We start from the raw sequence: 6,000 nt of genomic DNA on the forward strand, positions 1-6,000 counted from the left end.
CAAAAGGACGAAAGTCTGGGCCAAGTTAAAGTGAAGGAACTATTGTAAACCATCACTGTTACCTGCACATCCCTAAGTGATAATGTCATAGCGGTCACTCACTATTACTAATTTTATGTTGGGGAAACAGAGTGGAGGGAAGTTAGGTGGAGGAGAGGAGAAGGAGGAATGTGGAGGAGGAAAGTGGAGAGGAAGAGGAATATAGAGGAAAATGGAAAGAAGGGTAGGAGAAATTAGGGGAAAAGCTGGATGAGAAGAAGGAAGAATGTGGAGGGGTAGATGGATTGGAGGAGGAATAGGACTATGGAGGAAAGTGGATAGGAGGGGAGGGGTAATAACTAATGAAGTTAGGTGAGAAGAAGGAGGAGAAAAGTGGAGGAGAAAGTGGAGAGGAGGGGAGTGGAAATAGGTGAAGTTGGATGGGAGGAGATGGAATGTGGAAAGTGGAGAGGATGGGAGTGGAAACAGGTAGAAAAGTTGGGTGAGGAGGTGAAGGAGGAGAAATGTGGAGGGACGTGGAGAGGAGGGGTAGGGAAACAGGTGAAGTTGGATGAGAAGGAGGAGAAAATGTGGAGGGGGTGAGTGGAGAGGAGAGAAGGGGATAAAGGTGGAGAAGTTGGATAAGAAATGTGAGGGTCAATGTGGAGTGAGCAAGCGAAGAGAGGAGGAAAGGAAGAGGAGGGGAAGATAAGTGGAAAAAAAGGACGGACCACTCCACTTTCAGCAAGGGGAGAGGTGAGGGGGATTCGGGATGTGGAGGGGAAAGGAAGTGGCGTGGGGTAGGAAGTAAGAGGAAAAGTAAATGATGAATGTGGAGGAAGTAAAGAAGTGGATGGTGAGGAGGAGGAGAAGAAGGAAGAGTTGGAACTGAATCGTGGAGGGTTTGGAGAGAAAGGATACGGTATTCTGGGGTGGGGTTGAGGAAAAGGGTGGCGGACTGACGATAATTTAGAGAATTTGTGGGACAAGGTTAGGAGGCGGAAGGAGGATGTGGGAGAGGTGGGAGGAGAAAGGGGTTAGTGGTGTGTGTGTGTGTGTGTGTGTGTGTGTGTGTGTGTGTGTGTGTGTGTGTGTGTGTGTGTGTGTGTGTGTGTGTGTGTGTGTGTGTGTGTGTGTGTGTGTGTGTGTATGTAAAGAGAAGGGAATGTAAGGAAATGTTCTGCAAGGAAGTACAGTGAGTTAGACAGGTTGAGAGTGAAAGATGAAAATGGTAGATTCATAGTGGAGAAGGAAGGCGAAGTGAGCAGATGCAGAGAACACTTTAAGGAACTGTTAAACATAGAGAATTAAAGTAATGAGAGTATAAGTGGCTGGGAAATGGATGAAAGGAGGGAGGTCAGAAGGGAGGATGATATGAGTAGGATGAAAGTAGTGGAAGCAATGAAGAAAGTCAAAATGGGGAAAGCCCTAGGAATTGATGGAGTGTGTGATGAAATACTGAAGCATGGGGGAGATAATGGAGTGGAAGATGTGCAGATTGGCCTGGGGGAAAGGTAGAGTCCCGGAGGATTAGACGTCAAGTATAATTATTCTGCTGTACAATGGAAAAGAAGAAGAGTGTGGTAATCATGGGGGCATTTGTCTTCTTAGTGTAACAGGATATGGTAGGATACTTACTGACAGAGTTGGGAAAATAACAGAGGAATAGGTTGGAGAGGAACGGGGAGGTTTTAGGAAGGAAAGAGATTGTATAAATCAGATATTCATTCTTAGGTCTTCAGTGGAAAAGTTTCTGGAAAAGGGAAAGAAGTTTGCTGCTGCCCTCACGGATTTGGAGAAAGCATATGACAGGGTGGATAGACAAGGATTATGAAAAATATTAAGAATATATGGAGTAAATGGGAAGCTGATGAATGCCATGAAGAGTATGTATAAGGGCTCTGAGGCTGCAGTGTGTGTGGTTGGTGAACTGAGTGAATTTTTTCTATCTGAATGTTGGATCAAAACTGGGGTGTGTCATGCCTCCATGGTTGTCCAGTCTGTATATGGATGGAGTTATAAAAGAGATACAAGGTGGGGCAGCGAATGTTAGAGTAGCCCTAATAAGAGAGGGCAGCATTTGGAGACTTCCCTTTCTGGTGTTTGGAGATGATACTGTACTGTTAAATGAAGAAGAAAGGGAACTGCAAGGCTTGGTGAGTGAGTTTGGGAGAGTGTGTAAGAAACGGAATGTAAAGGTGAATGTAGGGAAGAGTAATCTTATGGTCTTCGAGATACTTGAAGACACAGAATGTACAGTGAGGTTGGACGATGAGGAAGTGGAAATATGAGTACGTTTCAGTACTTAGGTAGTGTAATGAGTAAAGATGGAAGTTTACAGGGTGAGGTGTTTCAAAAAGTACAACAGGGAAGAAAGGTTGCTGGGTTTTTGAAGGCAGTGATAAAAAACAGGGCAGTGAACATGGAAGTTGAAAAGTCGCTGCATGACAGAATTGTGATACCAACTCTGACATACGGAAGCGAAGTTTGGACCTTATTGGAAGGACACACATCAAGAGTAAGAGCAGTGGAAACAAGTTATTTGAGACGAGCATGTCGAGTTGCATGGAGAGACAGACTGACAAATGAGGAAGTGAATGAGCATTGTGGTGTGGATGTGTATGTGATAGAAAGCATTAGGAGATATACACTGAAGTGGGTTCGTCATGTGGAGATGATGGAGAGCGGGAGACTAACAAGGAGAGTGTATGTGAGTGAGGTGGAGGGAGGCAGAAGGAGGGGGAGGCCGAGAATCAGATGGAGGGATGGAGTGGAGAGGTATATGAGAGAGGGGTGTGTGTGCTGGGGGACGCAGTGAAATGGCGAGGGACATGGCGATGTGGAGGCTATATGTTTGTGGCCACACCTTACGGGAATAAAGCTTCTGGCGATATATACGTATATTATACATATATATATATATATATATATATATATATATATATATATATATATATATATATATATATATATATATATATATATATATATATATATATATATATATATATATATATATATATATATATATATATATATAGATAGATAGATATTGTTATGGGGGTATATATTACGGTGCACTCTTAACCCTTAATTAATCACCAAAAGGGATAAGGTAAAGCTCACAAGAAAACTAACTTTACTGTACACTATAATATAGACACACCAAAGAAGAAACCAGGATTCGTTTTACAAAAGGGAATTCTCATAGGGCTCAGAATACAAATATAAAACGAGTTATTTCTTACCTAACCAGAATACAAGCAGTGGAGGCTAAATACTCACAGAGCTTGAGGAAACTAGGAGAACTTGATAATAAAATCCAGATATAAATCACACACTAGTGTAAATGGAGAAGTGAACCAAAAATGGGGAATGGTGCACAAACAGTGTGTTTTGTAATCAAAATCATGTATTGAGTAATGTGTGAAAACATGAGGGAAAGTGCAACAAAATGTGACAAAACTGTAACATGACAGTAAGTGACAGAAGGAGAAAAATGTGAAAAAATGTGCAAATGTAAAAAAAAAAAATGTGTCACTCTCACATTGTCCTCGCGCTTATAAAGCAGACTTACTCCGTCTCTCTTGGCTAACTAACTACTAGGCTGTCTTAAGAATTATCTACAGCCACTTACAAACAATAGAGGCACTTGCTACCAATGGGAGCCTTACATAACTCACACATAACCATTAGCGAGCCGTGAAGAAAGCCAAGAAAACATTATTTAGGCTTCGATTGGCAAATACTCTCATTTTGCTCCTCCCACACTATAAGACACACCCACTATGGTAAAGGACAAAAGGATTTTCTGCGGAAATTATGGGAGAAACAACAAGTGCGTATCTGCCCGGCAGGCAAAGTTGACTGCCAGGTAAACACAGCTGAGATCTAGGGTTACCCATGCAGCCAGCAACACTGATAAGAAAATAATTTAATGTTCTTAATGGCTCGCCACTCTCTCCTTACACTATCCTATTATCGTCTATTTCATCTCTTTGCTACTGGGGTAACTACGCCAGTGACAATATATATATATATATATATATATATATATATATATATATATATGCAGAGAGAGAGAGAGAGAGAGAGAGAGAGAGAGAGGAGACTATCTTAAGATATATACTGATACAAATGATATAACACTACAACCTAGAAGTTTTAGACATATACAGTACACTTCAGATGTAAAGACACAGATACAGACATACAGACATACATACAAAGTCACCAATCTATACTCTTGGTATGCTAGCAATGTCGTGCAATAAAATCTGAAAGCATTTCGAGTGGTGGTGTGTGTGTGTGTGTGTGTGTGTGTGTGTGTGTGTGTGTGTGTGTGTGTGTGTGATATTACTGTATGCCAGGAATATGCCTCATATATCATATATAGTGTGTGTGTGTGTGTGTGTGTGTGTGTGTGTGTGTGTGTGTGTGTGTGTGTGTGTGTGTGTGTGTGTGCTATTACTGTATGCCAGGAATATGCCTTATATATCATATATCGTGTGTGTGTGTGTGTGTGTGTGTGTGTGTGTGTGTGTGTGTGAGAGAGAGAGAGAGAGAGAGAGAGAGAGAGAGACAGGGCATTTGAGTGATATGAATATCTAAAAACAATAGAACTTAGTATGCTGGAGAAAAGATAATACTGTATGTGTATTAACATAGATAAAGATAGATAGATAGATAGGCAGATAAACACACAGAAAGACAGATAGGCTGATAGAAAGGCACACACATAGATAGATAGATAGACAGATAGATAGATAGGGAGATAGATAGACGGAGACGCAGATATATAGATAGATACCTGATGGAGTGTGGTTTGGCGTGGTGATGGAGGAGTTGGGAGGAGTTTTGGTCTTGGTCACCCTGGATCAACTCAGGGATTATGTGTTTGGGAAATACACACACACACACACACACACACACACACACACACACACACACACACACACACACACACACACACACGGGCGCAGACTGAGGGGCAAACAAATAGATAAAACGCTTTGTGGGGTTCAGATTTAGAGGTCCTATAATAACCTACTACACCTTTATAAATAAATAAATGTAAAAGCAAATTATTATCTTTAAGCATCAGACTTGCACATACCTTACCCCCCCCCTCTCTCTCTCTCTCTCTCTCTCTCTCTCTCTCCTAATGGATATTGTTGGAGGTGTTAAGGGCCCATACACGGCAACACAACACAATGGCCAACCAATGCAGTGCTTCATATAGTGTAGTTCTGTGTAGCGGTGAGGGGCAGTGTTTTGGTGAGTGTGGTGAGGAAGCTCTCAAACACTTCTTCCTTAGCTATTTATTTTTGAATATGGCTGGTAATATCCTTTTGTACGTTATCTATGCAGAGTTTGACGATAATGGAAGGATTTTGATAACACAGAAGAGGAAGGAAGTTGCAGTAAGAAAAAATAAATCGCTAAGGAAAAGGTGTTAGGGAGCTTCCTTAACCGAAGAGAATGCGGTCCTAACGCTTTGATGAATATTTACCTTTTAATATTATCCACAGCACACAGGGTATCACACCTGCCCTCCCGCTGTGGCAGGTGGTGGCTAAAGGACCCCTCAGAGCACATCAATCTGCACCACAATGGCAATGCCAGACACTGAACCCCCAGTGGTTTCGTGTGCAAAGATTCGGTATAAACGTTTGTCAGCATTGAACCCCCAGTGGTTTCGTGTGCAAAGATTCGGTATAAACATTTGTCAGCATTGAACCCCCAGTGGTTTCGTGTGCAAAGATTCGGTATAAACGTTTGTCAGCATTGAACCCCCAATGGTTTCGTGTGCAAAGATTCGGTATAAACGTTTGTCAACATTGAACCCCCAATGGTTTCGTGTGCAAAGATTCGGTATAAACGTTTGTCAGGGTTTGGACTTTTGTTACATCTATGTCCGTATACAGAACATGGATTATCTGTGTAACAAGACTACAGCTGTTATTTCTTCTCTTCTTTCTCCTCCTCCATTTCGTTTTCTTCCCCATCCTTGTTCTCCCC

Source organism: Coenobita brevimanus, chromosome 25 (assembly GCF_032717465.1).
Source record: "Coenobita brevimanus isolate Jiangsu-jjx chromosome 25, ASM3271746v2, whole genome shotgun sequence".
Lineage (NCBI taxonomy): Eukaryota > Metazoa > Arthropoda > Malacostraca > Decapoda > Coenobitidae > Coenobita > Coenobita brevimanus.